At 37.3% G+C, this 21367-nt stretch overlaps 1 long non-coding RNA gene across 1 annotated transcript; it reads right to left on the bottom strand.

Moving 5' to 3' along the window:
* Nucleotides 1–5350: 5350 nt before the first annotated feature.
* LOC108797361 lies at nt 5351–19085 on the bottom strand. The gene is made up of 3 exons (XR_001941881.1): nt 19075–19085; nt 7445–7449; nt 5351–5431 (listed from the first exon to the last, which is right to left on the bottom strand). It is a non-coding gene; the product is annotated as an uncharacterized LOC108797361 (long non-coding RNA).
* Between the last annotated feature and the right edge of the window lie 2282 nt (nt 19086–21367).

Here is a 21367-nt window from a genome sequence, read left to right as displayed (position 1 = left end):
TTAAGGGGGGATATGATCTCCATGTACAAAATGTTCAATGGTGGCAGCAACATTAGCGATAAACTGTTTAAAATTAACTCCATTACAAAAACTAGAGGCCACCACCTAAAATTGGTGGAAAAAAAATTCCAGCACAAGGGGCGAAGGGGGTTCTTCACAGTAAGATCAGTTAGGGTCTGGAACTCACTGCCACAGACAGTGATTTCAGCAAAGAATGTGGAATTGTTCAAGAAACTTTTGGATGATTTCTTAAGGGACCGTAATATACAGGGGTACAGGTACTCCTAGAATGAGATCCTAATAGGTTGGACTTGATGGACTAATGTCTTTATTCAACCTCAAATACTATGTAACTATGTAAGTAAATAACTATAAAAACCCTAATCAGTAATCAATAATAACCCTTAGTGCCATCGGATGCCTTATATATATCTGAAGTTGCACTCTCAATTACATGAATACTGGGGAACAGGAATTTGGGGGAGATGTATATTACCCCGTAGAGGATAAAAAAGGTTTTATTAGATTGGGAAAAGTGTTAGAAACCATTGTTCATTTTCTTTTTTGGTTTGTGTTCAAATTGGATATTGTTCCCTCAACTTCCTGTTTTTTTGATGGGTGTAAGACAGTGCAAATGAGGACACAGAAAGCAAAAATGGCTATCTTGAATGCAAGTTTCTTCCAGCCAGTCATGTCATGTCACAGACCATTTCTCTTCTTGCACAGCCTCAGAGTTGGGTGGTCCTTATTGCTGCACAAAATGGTTCCCATGTAATGATGCATGACTACCATTCTGTGCAGTGGTACTATGAGCCTAGGCCAGCGTTAAATGCACCTCCAGGGGGTGTGTCCATGAGGGCCTGTACTTACAGGAAGTAAGCAGAATGATGCTGTATGCTGATGCTCCTAAAAAAGGAGCGGCACTGAACCGTGGAGCTGTGAGTCTGCAGGGGCCTGTTGGTGGGTATTGCAGCAAAAAGCAGTATTCTTTATTTTTATAAGTGCTGGGAAATATGTTTTATTTAACATAAAAACTGAGTTTTACTTTACCTGTAGTAGAGAAAAAGAGGTCACCAGCCTGTCAATGTTGTCTGGCAGGGTGCCTAGATCTCAAGACTAGCTGAACACAATTACAAATCCTTTGGAGAATAGTACAAATAATTATTGTTTAACTTGTGTATTTAGCTATTTGTCTGGAAACCAGCTGTAAAAAAAACTTTTTTTTGTTATAACAAGTGTTTGTGCATATAAAAGGAAGTAAAATCTGTTTCTAGATTTCAGAAAAGGTGTTATTTTGTTATACTGTAGCAACGTCACTGTCACTCTTGGTAACGTTTTTAGATAAACCTTGAAATTCAGGTTTGCTAAGAAGAGTTCATTCACTGGAAAAATCAAACAAAAGGTATAAAATAAAAAATGGAGATTTTTTTTTGTAGCAGAACTTCAAGATTTTTTTTTATTCTGCTCTGTACAAAGGAGTTACCGCTAATGATGACAGTTTAGGTCCTGCTTATAGCTGCATAGTGTAAAGATTATTGCTTCACTGACGCTGGATAGTAGTGTCGGCGCCCTTCTGGTTCTGCAACTGACACTTCGGCTCTCATACATTGCAGGGATAATATTGTTTACACTCTCCTTCCTCTCCCTTTGTCCATGCACAGAAATTATTTTTACAGGATGTAAAATGTTCTGTGAAAAGGACAAGGGAAGAGGAAGGACAAGTAAACACCAGGTTTTTCCTTTGTCTAGTTACAGAGCGCCTTGTATTCTGTTAAAAAATACATGGCTTTTTGTGAATGGATGAGGGGAGAGGAAGGGGAATGTAAACTGCATGATTACTGTATTGTACAAGAACCAAATGCGGTGCCAGAAAAAGTGCTGATGCTAGTACCTGGCATCAGGGAAATTATCATTTTTACAATACAAAGCAGCAAGAGGGACTTACAGTTATTATCTGAAGGTAACTCTTTTGTTCAGAATAAAATGAAAAAGAAAAAAAATCCTGGTGTTCTGCTTTATATTACTTTGTACTTCATAAAGTAATTTATTTTTAATATATTTTCAAATAATATTTGGTGCGTCCTGATAAAGTAAATTGAAAGTATTTAGTGATTATACCATATCATATAAATTTGGTAGATTATTCAGAAAGATATTATTTAAAGAATCAAAAATATATATTTTAACTGAAAGCATATATGATACAGTCTGTATGACAAGTAGAAAAAAATCAACACCATTCAATGAAAATCGCTCGGATCCTGGCAAAGGAGCTGTGATTTGATTGTGTGAATAGAACTCAAAATATTATAAACCAACTTTAGTTCTTTTCCAGAGATCAGCTTTGTTTAGAGATTGCAAGACAGCTTGGCATGCATTAGCGTGCATGTAGGCAGCGTATCACTGGAATCCTTCATTAGACCTCTCATGCAAATATAACCACACACATTTCACCAATTCCATCTTTCCAGATAAACTGACCTCTTTCCATTACCTGTTGGTTGATAAACAGGTGCAAATACAGATAAAAAGTCGAGCTGGTTGACCCTTAGCTTGTTGGCTTAGGTGTTATTTTACTAGTGACACCTTGCCCATATTTCTTTTTTTTTTTAAAACACATGGCTTTGAGATGTTAATGCCTGAACGGAAAATGTTTAGTGGTTTAAGAACATATTTGCTGCTTTTGCTATGGTCAGGACTTAAAAAATAGATATGTTAAAAATATTTTGTTTTTCACTCTGGTAAATATGAAATATTTTGCATAGATTTTATGTAGTCTTCTACCAAGTCGGCAGGTGGAGCTTTAGGCTCCTTTTCACATTTTTTTTTTCTCTATCACATGCTGTAAAAAGCCTATTGTTTACAAACCTTAATAGCTCAAGTTGACATTTGCACACACAAATCAATAAGTGACTCATTCCTTATTGGATACTTCTATCCAAAGCTCAGTCAGACAAAACACATGTTTTGTAGATTGAGTGTTGTCAGCCCTGCCCAATGTCTTCTGCTAAACTACTCACTCTCAGATCTAAACAACATAAAGGCTTATCATTCTGTAGTCCAAGATAAGAACTAGGAAGGCTCTGTGAAATAGCAGCACTGAATTTCTGACATGATCAACAGTTTTTTGTGTTTTTTTGCACTTCTCAGTCAGATAAAACAAAATGCCTTCACTGGTATTTTAAATAGAACAAAAGGGAGCAAATAGGAAAAGTTAATTGTTAAGGTTTACATACCGTATTTTGCGTTCCATAAGACGCACCGGACCATAGGACGCAGGGAGGTCCGGTGCGCCTTATGGAGCACTCGACAGACCGTAGCTTCTGTCACAGCTTCTGTGACAGAAGCTGCAGTTAGTGACCGCTGAGACAGGTGGCGCTGTGATTAGAGCGCCACGGTCTCAGTGATCACACAGAGCAGACAAAGAACTTTCATTCTTTGTCTGCTCTATGGTGATTTTGATCGCCGCTGCCGCTGCTCGGTTTTAATATGAGTGATCTCATTAGATCACTCGTATTAAACGAGCAGTGGCTCCTACGGTACATTTAGCTCTGCTTTAGCTGGGCTAAATGTACAAAAAACTACTCGCCCTGTGCCCGAAACTGCATGTCTCGGGCGTCGGGATTCGCTCCATAAGACGTCTTATGGAGCGATAAATACGGTATACATATACATTGCAGTATTGAAATCATTGTAAGCATTCTTTGTGTAATTATGCCCTCCTCAAGTTACACAAATCAGTATTTTATGCAATAAATGTTCTACTTCATTAGCACCTTTTGAATCACAGTTATTCATATCATTTGAAAAATGGAGATTCGGGTCATAGGCAGAACTAGAGTATAAAATAGGCTTTTTTTTTTACTTTAAAGAATATTTTTTTACTTTAGGATTAAATCTCAAACTTGTTTTCAATAATAAATCCAGATCAACCCTCAATCCTGATCCAACTCTCTCAGTTAGGCTTCCCTGAACTTACTGTCCATTACAAGATCACAAAACATAGCACGGTCTCCAGCATCTACTAACATAAACAAGGGAGGAACGGGTAGCTACATTGCTGTGCTTATGTGTTTGTGGACATGCACAGCTTACCAGCACACACAAGGGTGGCTCCATAAAACAAGGGAAGGAAGCCACTCTAAAACAGGATATATCAGGGCCAGCGCTCAGAGGCATGAAATTCTGCAGGAAAATATACATTTTAAAACATCAAGGAGCAGCATTTGATATAACTTATCAAAACTTTTTGACTTTAATTCACTTTAAGTGCTGTCCTGCACACTGTGCAGTTGAACCTAGCAAAGTGGGACCATTGTAGGCTGTGGCTTGCATCAACCACATTTGCTTGGCAGTGTTTAATACTACCCTGTTTCCCCGAAAATAAGACCTACCCTGAAATAAAGATCTAGTACTATTTTTGGGAATTGCTAAAATATAAGACCTACCCCGAAAATAAGACCTAGTTGTGACCATTCCCAGGGCCGGTGGTGGCATAAGGGGGAACTTGAAGAGCCGCAGGAGAGAATCAGCGGTGCCAACTAAGCCAGCGCTAGAGGAAGCGAGGCGGGAGCAGTTATAAGACAGTGTCTTATTTTCGGGGAAACACGGTAGAAGGGGATGGTCAGCCATGGAAAGTAGAAAACAGCTGCCTTAAGCTGCCCAGTTCTGTATTTATAATGCCATTCTTGCTGCCTTAGTAAATATACTTAAAATTATTAAGTAGGTTTATAAACCTAATGTTGTCTTATCTTTTATTTCCCCATAGTGTGTTTATATATGCATACTATATAATGGTGATTTATTAATCTTATAAACTGTGAGAAAACAAACCTATTTTTCTTCTACTGAAGCTGAAAATGAGTGTGTTATTTTGTTGGATATAATCTATGTACTATTTTGTATTAATTTGCTATTATTTTATTTGTTGTAAATCTACTTAATATTGTGGTTTTTAATCCATCCATAGTGTATCTACTTTAAGAGAAGGAGTTTTACAAACAATACCATGTAGCCTTATCGCAAACTGTGCAGCTTGCATATTGCAAGGATGACAATATCTCATTTAAATGTGGTTTATAGTTTGTATATATGATAATCAATGTGGCAGTGTCTCTTCTGTTGTTGAACTAGCCAGCTATCCTCTAATTATGCCTAATGATACTTATATTGCATAAATTGTTTTAAGGAATTTTTATGGAAAACAACAGTTCTAAAACTAGAAAAAATTATGCGATCAAGTCAAATTATACAGAGTTCAAAATGTTGACAAAAAACATATTTGCATAGAAACCTTTGCATTAAATAAGGCACATCTCAATGTACAAAGTGCAATGAACCAAAGCAACTATTCCTCTTGGTTATTCCTTACTTGACCAACCCAAAGTAAAGTGCTTGCTGTGGTAATTGAACATAGCACACCCCCATTGTACTTTGCATTACGTGTGTACGTTGCATCCTTGCCATATAACCATGTATGTAAAAACAATAGAAGTGACTTGATTTATGAAAGAAAAATTAATTTACTACTAACCAATGGGTTAAGTGAACTTTTTTACTCTATTTGTAAATCATGTTTTGTAAAAATGTTCTTTCCTAAATCAACCTCGAGATATACTTTTACCTAACCTGTTATAACATGAGGCATCACCCAACGTGGATTCATTTATTTGAAGGAAGAGAATAATGTATGTTATGGACAGTATTTGTTGTGCATTTACAATTTACTGTTTTTTCCTAGAACATAATTATTATGTTACTTTTATTTAGTATTTTGTTAATAGGGTTTTCTAAATATGTATGTTCTATGTAAATAATACATTTGCTATTTTGAAAAGAAATGTCTAAACTGTACAGACAATAAAATTGTTGATAAGACTTTTTCTTTACTGAAATATTACACTTGACATTCTATGAACCAATAGAAAAAGAGAAAACAGGTTCTAATTATAACATGGTATACAGAGCAATGGTGGGCTGCAGTTATCACACGCAGCTGCTATGGGGCCTGGTAATATCTGACTAGGGAGGCTGTTGAGACAATTTAAACATTTAGAAGTCTACAAGAGCTGACGGGGCAAAGCTTTAATTGATATGGAATATTTTGTCCCCAGCAGGTAAAAACATATTTGAGGATTTGTGTTTCTAAGGACCTGGCTTAGGAAGTATTATTTCAATAAAGTTAGTTCAATAAAGGTTAGTTTTGAGCTTTCCTCCTGCTAGTTTGAGGTCAAGTCCTGGTGTTCTTGATCTTATTGAAAATACTTCCCTCCGGAAACTTATTTACACCATTAATGCATTTAAAGGTTTCAGTCATGTCCCTCTTTCCCTTTTTTCCGCAAGTGTGTACATATGAAGTTCCTGTAGTCTCTCCTAATCTGTTTTATCCCTCAGATCTTTTACCATTGTCTGGCCTGTCTCTGGCCTTGTGTTATTTTATCAATACCTTTTTGTAAGTGAGGTCTCAAGAACTGAATGCAGTATGCTAAAGGTGATCTAACTAAATATCTACATTGGGGAATTAGGACGTCCTTCCTCCTGCTAATAAGTCCTCCAGTGAGTCACCCAGAATTATATTTGCTTTCCCCACGTTTAGGCCACACTAATTTCTCTTTTCATGTTACAAACACATCCAGAAATATCAACCCTATTGCATACCTTTCTGTCATTAGCAAAAAGACATACCACACTTTATATAACTTACAAACAGATTATATATTTTCCCTGGGTCTCCCGACCCGGTCAGTTAGCCCACCTAGTGTTGCGCCCTTTTGGATTTTTTTGTTTCAAGTAAACAGATTATATAAACAACATCTGGTGCATTGCCTTGTGATACACCACTAGTGGGTAATCTCTGTTCCAAATGAACTCCATTTCCCACATATTCTGATATCTATCTTTTACCAACTGCATATGCACTAAACCACCAAAGGGTTAAGTCCTAACTTGTACAACTTTGTAATGAGATCATTATGTTGAACTGCATCAAATGCTTTGATGAAATCAGGATTGGCCACAGCTCTTTTCTGGTCCAAAAATATTTGAGGCATAGTAAAAATTATTTTATTAAGCTCTAAGGCTGCTTTCAGGCAGGTCTTAAGGCTGCAGCTGGGCATTCATATGGCAAGAAACTACAGATGTTTGCAGCAGGAATTCAAGGTGTGTATGTACAGATGTGGCCACTATGCCTGTTCAAGTGAATGACAGGCTGACAGTAGCCACATCTGTCAGTGGCTGTCCGCATGTTATCATAAATGGAACAATTACCTGCGTTTTGGGATGGATGATTGCCCCTGGATGCAAACAGATTTACAAATTTAGACTTCCTTTTCTCTGCTTTACCAGTGCTGATTTTATGTTTGGCCCCCTTTTGTCGTTTTTTTTATACAACTTGTACAATTGTATCTCCTATATGATAATTATTTTTCCTCCTTTACTATCCTACTTACCCTTGTAGCAAACCATATGGTGGACTTTAATTACACCCACTGATTACTTGCTACTGCCATTTTACTCCAATCTTTTAATAAATGTTTTAGAAATGTATCCATTTTAGCATTTCTGCTAAATTTGCCCATTTTAGCATTTATGTTTTTGTATAAGATCTTTCAGTTTTGTATTCTTTCATTAAACCAAAGATAATAGAGATTACTGGAACCCACATTTTCAACAGCCTTAACATCAACATCAGGCAATTGATCCCTATTTGTCAATACCATATCTAGAATATGATCTGTTCTGGTTGGGCTTTTTACTAATAATTTTAGAGAAACCTCTTTCAATTCCCACAACAGATCTCTGCTTCTGCTTAAAAGGGCAGTTTAAGAGTTACAGTAAATGTCCAGAATGTTGAAGTCACCCATAATTAAAACCTCTTCCTTCACTGGCATTTGTTTCATCAATCAATAGGTAATTATAATTCTTAGACTGTCCTGGGGATCAGTATACTATTCCAATTCTAATTGAAGATGCCTTCCTGGATTGTAGGCAGACCAAGAGGTTTTCAAGAAGTTCATTTGTTTTTTTAATTAATGTTAATTTTATGCTGTTTTTGACATAAATGGCAACTCCAGCTCCCCTCTTACTCTGTCCTTCCTACTCTGTCTTTTCCCAGTCATTTGAATCCCTGAACCATGTCTCTGTAATCACAGTAAAGTCCAAGTTATCCTTGGACATAAAGGGGGTGATTTATTAACCTAAACACACGCACGCACCAGGTGTGTGTGATTTTCACACAGCAAAACGTATTTATCAACCAAAAAGTCTCTAAAAGCATATTTCCACTAATGCCATATATGGAAAAATCATGCACATGATGCATATATAATGCTGCTTCACAGTTTAGACAAAAATGGTTAGTTCATGCATTTACATTCCTGCATTCATCAACGCAAGCAACACAACATAGAGCTAATTTACACAACATCACCTTGGAATTCATGCTTGGCTTTGCACAACACACCCGCTGGGTGTGTACACACTACAAAGGTGTTTAGATTCCACCCATAGATCATGCTGTGAGGGAACACACTACAGAGGTGTATACATGTTCGTGGTGTGTTTATAAGGTTAGTAAATCAACTCCAAAGGCTCACAAGCTTGTTACCTAAACTACAAGTAGTGTTAATTTAGTCGACTAAAACCTTTCCTCATAGTTTTCATCAGCTGCATGTTTTCAGTGAGGAAAATTAAATAAAAACTAAGTTAATAGGGCTAAAACTATGAGAAAAATACATTGCAATATTCTCTACTAGAAATTTGGTAAACAAATCTAAACTAAAACTAAATTCAAATGACTAAAATACAACTAAAACTAAAATACGACTAAAACTAAAATGGCATTTAGTTTTAGTTGTATTTTAGTCATCTGAATTGTTTTAGTTTAGTTTTATTGACTAAGAGGGTTATTCACTTAGCTGCTGAGTGAATAACCGAGCCGAAGTGAACTGAGCCGAACGGCGTTCGGCTATTCCTTCGGCTCTGTATGGCTGATTTCAGCTGTACATCGGCTAAAATGGCCTGCCTTCGGCCATTCGAACATGCTCAGCATGTTCGGCTGAGCCAAAGTGCAGAAGCCGTTTGACTCGGCTGATCCAAAATCTGGATTGGCCGAGCCGAAGCTCTGGCAGTTCACTCACTGCCGTTCGCCCCTATTCTCACAGGAGCCGAATGGCAGTGACTGAATAGCTGAATGCCTCCGAGGTAGTGAGCGGAATAGAAAAAATGTAAACAAATAAAAAAATATTAAAAAATTATTTAAATAAATGTAAAAAGAATTAAAAGGAAAAAAGGATATCATAAAAAAATGGAAAGAAAAAAAGTGTGGGGTCCCCCTCCCAAACCATAGCAGACCCTTTAGGTTGGGTAGGAATGTGAGGAGGGACTCCAAGCTAGAAAAAAAAATGTGTGGGGTTCCCCCCAAAAGTCAAACCAGGCCCTTTAAATCTGGTAGGAATTTTAAGATGGTACCCCACCCCCAAAAATGGGGGATAAAAACCGTGAGGGCCCCCCTAAAATTCCTAACCAGACCCCTGATCCAAGCACGCCTGGCAGGGCAGAAAAGGGAGAGGATGAGCATGCAGCCCCCTCCCTGCCATATCAGGCCACATGCCCTCAGCACTGGGAGTGTGCTTTCCAAGGGTCCCCCCCTGGAAAGGCGCCTTGTCCTAATGGCGATGGGGACAAGGCCCTCTTGCCCACCACCTCTGGGACGTTGGTTGTGGGGGTCTGCAGGCAGGGGGGCTTATTTGCATCAGGGAACCCCTTTAATAAAGGGGCACCCAGATGCACTCCCCCTTGTGAATGAGTAAGGAGTACTTGTACCCCTACCCATTCACTAAAGGGTTAAAAAAATATAAACAAAAAGACCAGACTTTAATCAAAAATTCTTGAATTGAAATAAAAAAACACAACAAAGGATTTTTGACAAAAAAATGAGTGAGCTACTAAGGACAGAGTAATTAGCTGGAGAATTGATGTATGTGAATGTCACAGTAAATACACCAGTTTACAAATTCCCTTTAATAGCATTGTACATGTATATGTGATAACTGAATTTGCTCACGCAACCGTATTAGCAAGGTCTTGGATCGCTTTCCAATTGCAATTCCAATGGGAAGGGTCAGTTCAGGAGGCAGGCAGAGAAGTGGTCAGTATGCAAGCAAAGGCTGGGTCCAGGCAGCAGGCAGAAATATCGTCGAGAAAACAGGCAAAGGGTCAATACACAGGAGATCAGATACAAGCAAATGGCAGTTAGCCAGGCACATGCGAGACACCTTCACTACACTGTGCAGTCTAATACCTTAGGCTAATATCATAGTAAGGTATGGTAGTGATGGAAGCAATCCTTTATGGAGAGGCCAGATTGTGAAGGACAGTAGGAACAAAAAAATGCCTTATTTCATCTATGCTGCATACATATATTTTTGTGTCCAGTCTGCTTGGGTAGAAGGGATAACATTGAGGAAGTGTCTCTCATGCAGCCTAGTAAATTAGGGCTGTTATATATGGTCTGGTCTTGCCTTTTACTGTTATAATATTAAACCAGCTTTACATCTATTCCACATTTCAGTTTGGCGTCTGTTATTTGGCAATTGTTAGTACATATAATGCTACTGTGAGATTATTATTTTTTTGTCTTCCCAGAGTTTTTTTTTATTTTTTGTATAATAAAGATGCAAAAATAAGTAAAACATTGAAAAAATATTTGTTTCCATTTTGACAATGATCATTTTCAAATAAATGTTACAATAGATAAGGTATAGAGTGCTAATTTTATTCTGTGGTTCGATCCATATATTTTGTAAAAATAATGTTTCTGATACAAAGTATACTGAAGCTGCTTTACAAATTAAATAAAAGTGTATGTATTGCCAAAACTTTTTTAGATTTGAATAGAGTATGGAAGGATTAGAGCCCTGTCAGGTTTTCACAACTGTCTGAGTACCTGTGGGAAGATTTACCCTTTCCTTTAGGCCTTGTTCACACCAAATGCAGAGCAGATCTGCATGAGTTTCTGCACACACAGTGCAGTGGGTTGTGCCACGTTTTTGCTGCATTTTTCGCTGCGTTTTTGATGCGTTCCAAGCCGTTTTTGGTTTAAAAAAATGTATTTAGTTTAAAATGGGCTTTCAGTACGTTCCAGGGTGTTTGCATGCGTTTTTGATGCATTTGCATGCGTTCCAGAGCAGGTAAAATAGGGCCTACTGCAGTTTTGCTCCAGTCTGTAATTGCTCTGCTCTGCTCCTCGAACACGCTTGGTGTGAACAAGGCCTTAGTCCTGGTGTCCATTGTCTCCAAAAGGGAAAGTCATAGGAAATCCAAAAACATGCTGATGTCACCTGAACAGGAAGTGAGAGGAAATAGTTACTTTCACTTCCTGTTCCATTTCCATGACAAGAAGTGGAGGAAATTATTTTACACTATCCAGAATCAGATATTAAATAATTATTTAAGTGTGCATGCACTTTAAGACCTTTTAATTTTGCATGTGTGTATTTTATTCTTACACTACACAAAAGAGTACTTTGTGGTATCTAGAAATCAGAACTAACCTCTGAAAATCATGTATGGCAGTTTAACATATATACCACTTAATTAGATGTTATTATACAGTTTTAATAGCTCAAAATGATTTCTCATTAAAATATCAAACAAAGTAATATGACTTATTCTTTCACTATGGGAGACCTGGCAAAGCTTCTGTATATATTACAATACAACATGCCAAGATTGCTTTCCGAAGAGCTGCTATGTTGGTGTGATATCTAGTTTAAGAATACATTTAACATTTTTGTGAAAGAACGTGAGTCAGGATATAGCAGTACCTTGACAAAGTGATCCGTCCAAACACAATCTTTTTGTGAGATATTATTAGTGATGCTAGAATAAACCTTTGAAGATTATTGAATTCTTAGGAGATGCTGGGGACTTTTATGAAGCTTACTGAGCAAATATTATTCATTGAAAAAGCGATTTTTAGATCTTATAGCAACATCATCCCAGATTTTATGACAATAAGAATAAATGTAACCTAACCCAAATGTAAATTAAGTTGTTCTGTGTGTATTGAAAATAAATGTATTCATGCAAATGTATTAGGATGAAAGAAGCAGAATCTTTCAGTTACATTTTTTCAAATTAGCCTTTCATTGCCATAATACACATGTTTTTATTGTATATATTGTATAACCAAACTGAAATATAAATTACTGCAGATGACATACTTATATTGTTGCTTGAGAAAGTTTAAGACAAGTTGAGAAAAGTAAATTGATTAAAGGAGAACGATCTGGTTAGGGATTTACACTCATCCTCATAGTTAGAGCCGACGTGTGAGATTGAAACACGTCGGCTCTATTGATCGGGAAGTGAGTGACCACAAACTGTCACTCGCTCGCTTTCCAATCATTTCCCTGCAGAGAGCAGTGACTGTCAGTCACCGCTCCCCACGGGGATCCTCCCTCCCCTCTCTGATCCCCCAGCACAGAAAGGGAGGAACAGAAGGGGGATGGGGTGGCACACTGGGCTCTGCCTCTAGATAGGCAGAGCACGCTGTCAATCAGCCAGCTGTGTGGATCCCGACAGTATTGTCAGAATCTGTCCTGGCTGCAGCGCTCTCAGTATATAGTGAGCTATATACTGAGCTAAGGTCACAGGAGGAGATTAGTATATTGATTAACTAAAAAACACAGCGCTTACAAAAATGTGTATTAATATCAGTGAATCAAAAGGGTTGACATTCATATGTTGATAAAAAACAAACACAGAATTTTCATCCCCTGTATATGTCCTCCGGTGACCCTAAAGAGAACTATGGGATAAAAAGTTTACCCCATAGTTCTCTTTTAAACCCAAGAACAAAAATGTAATTTATTGCAGATTGCCAGTCTTTAATTGTGGTGGGCTGCATTACTTTTCTTTTCTAAGGTTTTTTCCTTTTTATTTTTACCTGGTATTCCTGAACATAACATACTTCCTGTCCTAGGGTACAATGCTCACCTACTCTACTGTTTCTATGGAGAAACAGCGTTGTCACTCTAGGACAGAACTACAGAACACCTATCCCTTTCTTCTTCTACCTAACATGAGGGGGTGTTCTTTTTGTGTTCTCTGGGCAGTTGATGCTTTTTTCTGTTCTCCAACATCCTGGGATGTAGACAGGCCCTTACTGTCCTCAGGTATAATTCAGAACTGCTGGCCCTGCATTGTACATGATGAAGTCGAAAAGCCATGGCCAGTCCAGAAATTAATAGAAGAGGGTTTGGGGGACAGGTCATGCAACGAATCGGATACCCTGTAGAATAGCACAATGTTCCAAATGGGTGTAACATTAAACATGGTGTTAAATGTGGAATTAGCATTTAAATGTTGCCTGGATGTAATGTAAAGGCCTATTTGTATACCACAAATCTAAGTGCTATCATGTATAAAGAAAAATGTTTGCTTTTTAGCTCCATATTCACTCTCCATTCCCGACAGTTAAACACTGGTCAGGTTAAATTGTTTTCACATATCACTTCGATTAGTTCAATCAATAGCATAAGATGACATTATAAAGCTTTATAAGCTAAACAAATAGAAAACTGACATGGATAAATAACAATGGAATCTTCTTAAATGAAGGTGGCCTTTATTTTTTGTATGTCATATTATAAAGTGCAAGTTGTTAATCAGATTTGACATTTCTTTTACTTAAGCTCTTGAGTGAATTTACTTCAATATAATTGATGCAAAGATTTTGATTAGCCAGTTTGGGCAGATTTTATTAAACTGGGTTAAATCACACTGCTGTGCATTATAAACTTGCATATTTTCACATGCAAGTGTAATGTTTTGCCTTTGTAAGCGCTTTTTATGTGCTGTGAATTATTTATTTATTTAGTTATTAGGACATATATTTTATTTGTAGTATTATAGGACAAAAAAAGTTAGCTAACAGTATATATATTGCTAAATCCTGGGTTGTCTCCCTGTGGGCACCTAGTTTTACACCTCTCCCCCTAATTATAATTACAGAGAATATAGAGGAAAAGGAAGGGTTTTTGGAGGGGTGTAAATGACCGTCCAAGAGAGATATGTTAAAATAAAAGTTCAAAATTTATTGTATTAAATATTGATACATTCATGATTGAAGACAAACACATTAGAATAAAACAGATCCCTGCAGAGGATATGTTCATAAATACATGGCTTATATGTTACTGAAATTCATATGGTCCAACATATCAGGAAATTATTCATTATTATCCAAGTGTGGTTACATTCATGTATAACAACATATTGTCCTAGGCGTAGCTTATCTTAATAGGCCCCGACGCGTTTCGCCATTGGCTTCATCAGGGGACCCACTGAAGATGGACCTATTGTTTAAGAAAATTGTCTTCATTTAGACCGACATTCCTCAATTCATATATCTACATCTATAATTCATACAATGTCATATTGCCATATGTAGCTCCATCTGGAGCAGATACTTCATATAAAGTTGTTTTGGGGATATCTGTGTCTCCACTACTCAGCATGCAGGGCTGATTTGCGATATGCAGGAGAAGTGTCCAGAAAGCCCAAAAATCTTTAACCCTTTTTGTATCTAGGGTCTATGCCTAGGGTCTAATAGTTAGTTCTATTCCGATTTTGGTTCTATATAGAGATAATGGGAAAGGGTAATGAGAGGTCGTTCTTTTAGGAATCTCGAGGTCCCAGAATGTGACCAGTTCTCCCCCATATCACATTAATATCAGCCAGGCATGTCAGCAGTATATACATCTGTATCCAACATTCTATGTTTTTTGATAGTATATAGCAGCTGAGTTGCATTCCCGATATAAACGACTATATGCATGTATTGAGAGCATATAGACCATCATCAATTCTTAAATACAATACAGTTCCTACTGTGGGGTTTTTCTCCCAAGTCACATTTTCTTCTAGTAATTACATGCTCTCTATCTAGATGTTTTTTTGTTTGTTTTTTTTAATAGGAAACTATCATGCTAAGTTTTATTAAAACATGATTGTTTGTCCGAACTTTAATTCTAGATCAGATTGCCTATTAGGCTATATATATCAGTTGGAAAAAGGTTCTGTCAGTACTAATGTTCTAAATGTTTGTTCTTGGAGTAAGTTTTGGTTGGTAATCACTGTAAGTAGTTCCATATCTCATCTTGATTTGTTAGTTATATTTTATGCTTAATTTCAATTGGTTCTTGTTGTTGTGCTGTCCATATCCATAGGGAAAATTTCTTCTTGCTTTCGTTCATAAGAACGACTTGTAGCTAAGTGTCTCGTTCAGACCCGGGTAGATGGTGGATTTTAATTTAAAAATCCATCGTGCTTCCGACTGTAATAGTTTTTTGTTTATATCTCCGCCTCTTCTCTCTTCATGAACGTGATCCAGAACATAGAATTTAATGGCCTCTAGATTAAAGTTGTGGTGAAGTCCTATGTGCCGACTAATGGGAGTGGTGAGTTTACCGTTTTTTATTAGATATATGTGGTCATATATCCTATTCCATAGTTTTCGAAACGTCTTTCCCACATAATGTGCTCCACAGACACAACTCATCATGTAGATTACATTATTCGTTTGGCACGTCACCAAATGTTTTAATCGCCATTGTTTCTCGTTGTTTGGTAGGGGAATCATGGTTCCTTCTGCGATAAAACAGCAGTATTTACATCTCCCACACTTCCGAAGACCTAGCTCTCCACACTCCACAGTTTCCGCTTGGGATACATACAGGCTGTGTGTCAGTCTGTCCCTCATCGATTTTGCTCTTCTGAACACCAGCTCTGGGGTATCCTTTACGTATTTCTTAATTGTATCATCACTTGTGAGAAGATGCCAATGGCGTCCTAGACATTCTCTTATTTTGGCGTGTTGTCTCGAGTACTTCGTGACCATTTTAACTGTGTCTTTGTTTCTATGTGGTTCTTGTAAACTCTCCTCCTTGTTTTTCCATACAGTATTTGTTCCCGTTCTTGCTTATGTACGCGTACGAAGTACTCGAGACAACACGCCCAAAAAAAAATTTGCCCATAGGATTGCATTGCTAGATTCCTATTGGCTATTTCAATTTGCAATAGCCAATAGTAAACTAGCATTGCACCCGCCCTCTGCTGATGGACCTGATGGAGAACTGCAGCAGAGGGCGGGTGCAATGCTAGTTTACTATTGGCTATTGCAAATTGAAATAGCCAATAGGAATCTAGCAAAGCAATCCTATGGGCAACATTTTAATTATTTTTTTCCTATTCTGACACGACTCCGTGTCAGAATAAAGAAGAAAAAAAGAAAAAAGAAAAAGAGAAAAATCAGTGTTTCTCTCCTGGGCGGCCGGGAGCGGGAGACTCCCACAGCAGAACCGCCGGCCAATAGAAAACTATTGGGTGGAGCTAGCTGTTGTTGCTAGCTCCGCACAATCGTTATCTATTTATTTTTATTTTTCTGTTCTGCTCAGTCCCTCTGAGGGACCGAGCAGAACAGCCGAGCCGAATGCCGCTCGGCGCCATTTGGCTATTCACTCACTGCTGTTCGGCATCTTTAAGAATAGCCCGAACAGCAGTGAGAAGCCTGCCGGAGTCGAACTCCTCCTGCACTTCAGGTTGGCCGAACATGCAGAGCATGTTCGGCCGACCCGAAGCCACGTGAAGCCGCCCGATGTACGGCTGAAATCAGCCGCACCAGCCTGAAGTGAATAGCCGAACAGCGTTCGGCTCACTTCACTTCAGGTCGCTCTTTCACTCGGCTGCCTACGGCAGCTTAGTGAATAGAACCCTATGTATTGGGTAGAGTGTGTTTCACTTTCCCCATACTTCTTCTTTTAAGTGAGAAAAAGAGATTACACATGTTCTGTTTTACACCCGGAGAAAAAAATATGATCTTAGCCTCTAGACCATTTTAAGATTGTAAACAAATCACCAATATCTATACCAGTATATATAATGGAAAAATTATTTTAATCTACATAGATTGACTGCTACTCCTACCCCTAACAGTGATGGATACGTGTGTCGGAGACTGCATGTATGAATCTGACTAAACACACTCTGCAGAAATAATATTTTTAGTTATTATTTGTTAGAAATAACATAATTCATTTAGCATTCAACAGCTTACAGCAATATATACAAAAGTATATGTGCTGCGATCTTCAGAGCTCAGGGCTTTTAAAGAATAAACAAGGCAACCGAGAAAATGTTCTTGAATTTTCTAAGTGTTTCCTGTCACTTCCAATTTCTTTGCTGTCACTTCTAGTAACTAGCAGACCCTCAAAACAGATATTGCCTGAAATCTGCTGTACAGCAAAGTCACCTTGTACAGTTAAAGAAAATTAGAAGTATAATAAGAATTGCTTAAGAGCTAGAACTAACAATCAATTATCAAATGCCTGTCAGTCACTGTATGACAAAATCATTGAAAAAGACACAACAATGCTGAGAGCTACAGTAGTAAAACACTGTGATGCACAGAAGATTTGCCGAGCCTTCTTCTAGTGAGAATAAAAACATTGTCTGCATGTACTAGTGGTGAAACGTCTGAGCAATATTCCATCCTACCTATTGGGTTCCTTTCATTTACCCAGTTTACTAACCAAGGTACAGTGGAAAAACTCTTACCACTGAGTGACTCTGGACATCACATCTTTGTAAATGAATTAGGCCTTAGAGCAGTTTCCTACTATCTCTCCCACTGACCCGTTCATGCCACAAAAGCAACAGACCTTCATCCTAGAAAGTACTGAATTAATTCTAACTATACGATTATGCATTCCTCTTTGACCTACACTATTACATTCAACACAAAGGCACAGTTATGGGTACGAAGTTCTACCACACATACCTCTGATCAGGGAAGGAGATCCAAAACTTATTTCAGAATTAATTGTTTACCTCAATAATAATGAAGGTCCACTTACGTTCACCAGCCAGACAGATCCATGCAGTATGAATGTTCTTGACCTCCAACTCTACATACGTTCTTTTTATAGCTACAAGAACATCATTTAAGAAAGTGGATGCCAACAGTTCCATTACCTTCAGGAGCAGTCACGAAAAAAACTGGAAATCTAATATACGCTGCAGCCAATTCCAGAAATGATTAAACACTTGCCAGTGTTATAGGATTTTGACAAGCAGTCCTCTGCACTAACAAAAAAATTAAAAGATAAACACTACACCCTAAACGCTCATCCAGAACTCATGCGGTAAACCTGGAAACATTAATAGAAAATCCTTATTACTCCAGAGACTGAATACCGATGAGACTACTTCAAAATACAATATACATTGTATAACCATACAAGGATACTACCATTTGTTTTAGACAAGGTTATTTATATATTTATACATTTATACTTATATTCATAGAGAATGTGAATCATGTGTGATGAGTCCCAGTGTTGTATGTATACAACATATTATCTCATTATAATTTGCAGTATGGACGGACGGAAACTAGCCTCCCGTCCCTATCGCCCCTATGCGTCCCTCATTCCCCATGTCCTCTGTGCGGTGGATGCTGGCCTACTGAAGCTGCGGACCGGTTCACCACTAAGACCCTTAATAAAGGTTATGTTTTTTCATTATTTATTGTATGTTCAATATGTGGAATAAAATGATTCTGTTAACTTTAGGATAGCCATACATAGTTACATTTTTGATACTTAAATATTACAGGCAGCCTCTTATCTTCCTGAGGAAGCTTTTTAGTGAAACGCGTAGAAGAATGGAAACGTACAGATTCTTGATTGGAATACTTAACAATATGAAACTATATATCATCAATATATTGACTGATCTGAAAAATTATACATTGACTGATCTAATTTATTATGTATTTATTATGAAATCAAGAATGCTAATTATTGCTAGTTTGCACAATATGAATTTGTACGGATTCCTAGAGGTGACATGTTGTTTATATATTGCATGGTCCTGTTTTTAAATGTGTGGTATGTCCTGTATGTGCTAATTTCTGCCAATCATGGCACTATGTTATTAAATATGAATTTTACTATACAAAATTACACAATACATGTGACATTATGTCTATCCGCATTGTTCATGAGTCACCTATAAAGCCCCGTCTTTCTCTTTCCTTTTTGTATTTATGCTTATACTTAGGGGTGGCGTCTCCGTTTAGTGCTGATCCCTACGCTTTTTTGTTTCTCAATTGTATAACCATATACAATAGAAAACATACAGGAATGAAAGACTATCGAAGACTCACTGGCATATCCTGGGTTGCAATCTATATTGGAAGCAAACACTGCCCATGACCCCATCTGCACTTTCAGAAGAACCAAAACAATTGCAAACTATCTCACACCTAGCCGACTAAATGCAGTAACTAAAAAAACACCAACCACAAAGTAAGCTTTTGCCAACATCCAAAATGTTTGACATGCTCCGTAATATCGAAAAGAACTAAAACCATGACATCTTTGAGCACTAAAGAAAGCAGTTGCATTGAGGAAAATGTTCCCTGAGAAAATAGAAAGCACTTTATCTAGTAGTGGGAAGACTTAGAACAATACTGTTTTTATGCATTCTTTTTACCAATATAGCTTTTCTGAAGTGTGAGCATGATAAATAATAAGTAAGTGTGGTTCCAAGTGAAGGGTTAAGATTAACTGAGATGTCTTAAGTTCTGTATGCAGCAAAACAAATGGTGAACATATGTTCTTGCAATAGATTGTTTGTCTACTCTGACTCTTCAGAATTTACCTACAGACAGGCCTGGAAAACAGAGGAAAACCTATGTGAGCTCCAAAGCAGAATGGATAGACCACCTAAAGCCACTCAATCACCTAAAAGGCATGTAGATTTTGGCCCTGTTGAATGAAAAAAAGAAATATGGTAGTGGCAACCTGTACAGTATTTCAATGCATTTACTAACCTGCATTTTTTTTAATCAAACCCCTAGCACCATTGTTATGACTTTAATTAGTGTTACAAGCTTTAAGAAAATGTAATTTAGATTGCGTATAAAAACAATTTAAAGTTTATTCAAATTTACAGGTTAATAAAAGTGTTAATATCATGCATCTTAAAAACATACATACAGAGTGCAAATACATATACAGTTGTTTCATCATAATTCACATATTGATGTTGGTTGCGCTAAACCCTGCACTCTTTCCCTCTATATTACCATACATATCCACTTAGTAATGTCTATAATGTGTTTACAGAGAAGGTATATGAGTCAACAGATGATAGTGTTGTGTAGGTTCCAACAAATAAGAGAATGAAGGGGAGATACTTTAAGAAGGGTTTATAACAGTGACACATTTTGCAGATAGGGTCTGCTTTCTCAGACTAGAATGTGCAACATACAATTTCTATAAAAGAGAAAATATGTGTGTTAATCAACATAAAGATATAAATAAACAATATATCACATTTTATTGCTTCAGAACAAAATAGTTAAAAGGTTAGGCTGCATTTTCAACAAAACCCACACCAGACAGCTTTTAATAGAAAAACAAACAAACCAATATTACAGTTTTCACTAAAAAGCCTCCAAAATATTGAAGGGACTTTGTGCACAGTATTTAATCACTTTGGCTAAGGTGCATTTTAAGTACCCCCACCAACCATTTTTATATCTACTGTTCAGGTCAAAATTAGAGTGTACTTATTTAGCTAAAAAAAAAGCTCCCAAAATATTGTACTGAGGACATGCACAGTTTTTAAATACCTTGATTATATTGAATTTTGAACAGGACCCAAACCAGCCAATCAAATCAAGCATTGAGGTCTATTTATTTATCTAGAAAAAAACACCAAAATATTATAGTGTGTATGTAAACAGTATTTAAACACTTTGACCAGGCTGTTCTTTAACAGGTCCCACAGTAGCCAGCTTTTAATAAATACATCAACATTAGAGTGTGTTTTGCTCACTGAAAAAAGCCCAACCCCCAAAATTGTAGAGAATTATAATTTTTAAACCCTTTCTCTAGGCACCACATCAGCAAGCTTTTGTAGTGAGTTTGTGCTTTTGTAGTGGGTTTACCTAAACCCCCTTTTTAAATGTAACTGAAAGATAAATAATGTATGAAAACAAGAAATTAAAAAGTCCCCCCACCAAAAAAAAAACAAAACAGGGGGGGCTAGTCCAGCAGCTAACCAGTAACTGAAGTTGTTGCTGATAAATGTAAAAGGCTGCCCAACTCACAGTGTGTCTGTGACTCAGTGTAAACATAGACATTTTTTAGCAATCAGCTGCAGCACCTATTATAGCTCTCCCTGCAAGTACTCCTTAAACTTTCCTTAACTACTTCATGTAACCATCAACACACATTGAACCTTTATAGCATGGGGCTGTCTCATAAGAAAACCTCATAATTGGCCCTTCTAA

The sequence above is a fragment of the Nanorana parkeri genome, unplaced genomic scaffold (genome assembly GCF_000935625.1).
Source record: "Nanorana parkeri isolate BGI_ZX_2015 unplaced genomic scaffold, ASM93562v1 scaffold1264, whole genome shotgun sequence".
NCBI classification, from domain to species: Eukaryota; Metazoa; Chordata; class Amphibia; order Anura; family Dicroglossidae; genus Nanorana; species Nanorana parkeri.
This window is presented reverse-complemented; position numbering and strand designations above follow the sequence as displayed.